The sequence below is a fragment of the Sinocyclocheilus anshuiensis genome, unplaced genomic scaffold (genome assembly GCF_001515605.1).
Source record: "Sinocyclocheilus anshuiensis isolate Anshui unplaced genomic scaffold, SAMN03320099.WGS_v1.1 scaffold1746, whole genome shotgun sequence".
Classification (NCBI taxonomy): domain Eukaryota; kingdom Metazoa; phylum Chordata; class Actinopteri; order Cypriniformes; family Cyprinidae; genus Sinocyclocheilus; species Sinocyclocheilus anshuiensis.
In genome coordinates this window covers 1,303,018-1,304,104 of record NW_015545562.1, presented here as the reverse complement: position 1 = coordinate 1,304,104, position 1,087 = coordinate 1,303,018, and the positions used below count along the sequence as shown (strand labels likewise).

General features: G+C 44.7%; 1 long non-coding RNA gene across 1 annotated transcript in view; it reads left to right on the top strand.

Annotated features, from left to right (window-relative positions):
* LOC107698336 (uncharacterized) overlaps positions 1 to 538 on the top strand; it is a 2,174-nt gene extending 1,636 nt beyond the window's left edge. Inside the window, exon 2 of the long non-coding RNA XR_001635336.1 lies at positions 492 to 538. This is a non-coding gene — a long non-coding RNA (uncharacterized LOC107698336). The remainder of the gene's footprint in view (positions 1 to 491) is intronic.
* Positions 539 to 1,087: the final 549 nt, after the last annotated feature.

The following is a 1,087-nucleotide window of genomic DNA, read 5'->3' as shown; positions in this document are numbered from 1 at the left end:
AAGCACCTGTGCGCCCACTTCCTCTAATGCAGGCCCCCTTCGAAAGAATTGGTATGGACCTCATCGGGCCATTAGAGCGATCGGCACGCGGGCATCGCTCTGCATTAGTCCTAGTGGATTATGCAACACGATACCCTGAAGCAGTCGCGCTTCGCAACATTTCGGGGAAAAGTGTGGTGGACACGCTGTTTCGGTTAATCTCCCGAGTGGGGATCCCGAAAGAGATTCTCACTGATCAAGGCACGGCGTTCATGTCACGTACGTTACGCGAACTGTACGGATTATTGGGCATTAAGTCGATTCGCACCAGCGTCTACCACCCACAAACAAACGGTCTGGTGGAACGGTTTAATCGCACGTTGAAAACCATGATTCAGAAGTTCGTGCACGAAGACGCCAAAAATTGGGACAGGTGGCTGGAGAGTGGTCGGAGACGAGTGGTGAGTAAGTAGGTCAAGTGCAAAATGACATTCACCTGCTTCTCGTTTCAGTGATTGGCCTGGAGAGACCGTAAAAGGCCTCAGGGGAAACAGAGAGAGGGAGATGAGACAGACTGAGGACTCGTGGGGGAAAAGACTGTGGCCTGGGCCTAGAGAACCGCAGAAGTGCTATATAAGTTTTGTTTGTTTTGCAGCGCCTGAGCGCCTGCCTGTTTTCGCTGTTCCTACGGGAAGTATAATAAATTACCCGAGCCTCAGTCACGCTGACTCCGACTTCTTCCTTCCCTACTAAGAACCTCATTACATGGTTCAAAGTCAGAGTTGGAAACATCTTGAAAAAAAGTGCATGCAAATTGTATAATATCTAAGGTACACATTTCTAGTAATTGTGCAGTTAATTCTCATTTTGTATTTTCAGAACGTTTTGGAATATTTTTCCTCTCCCCAAAATTTGTCACTACCGAAACACAATAATATATAATATATTAAGAATATTTCAACAAGACATTTTCTTTTAACTGTATTTTTGATCAGACAGAGACCATTTACTGGCAGTACTCGTTAGGTTTTAGCTTAGAAACATAGTAAATATGCATTTCAGTCTAATCATGGCACAAAAATTGTATAGTCATTCTTACTGCACAACT